The following is a 323-nucleotide window of genomic DNA, read 5'->3' on the forward strand; positions in this document are numbered from 1 at the left end:
TGGTTTCCAGAGGTAAATCGTATACTCCGCGTGAGTTCTGACCAAAGGAGAGTACAATGGAAATATTGTTATTGCTATTATTGACTTTTCTCAGAAAGCGAGAAGTCAAGGTCAAGAACTAGAGAGGAGAGTCCATCCTGATGGTGAGCCAGCAGACTGCATCCTGAAAATTCTTCACACAAGTGGATCTACGCCCCTTCCCACAAGTCAAACATATCTAATTGCAGGATCTTAATAAAATAATGTTATAGCAATAAATACAATTAATTCATTATGATTTTATTTTTTTCAACAAATGTTTCCCTTTTCTGAAAAGAAAACAG

Source organism: Galeopterus variegatus, unplaced genomic scaffold, assembly GCF_000696425.1.
Source record: "Galeopterus variegatus unplaced genomic scaffold, G_variegatus-3.0.2 Scaffold8805, whole genome shotgun sequence".
Classification (NCBI taxonomy): Eukaryota; Metazoa; Chordata; class Mammalia; order Dermoptera; family Cynocephalidae; genus Galeopterus; species Galeopterus variegatus.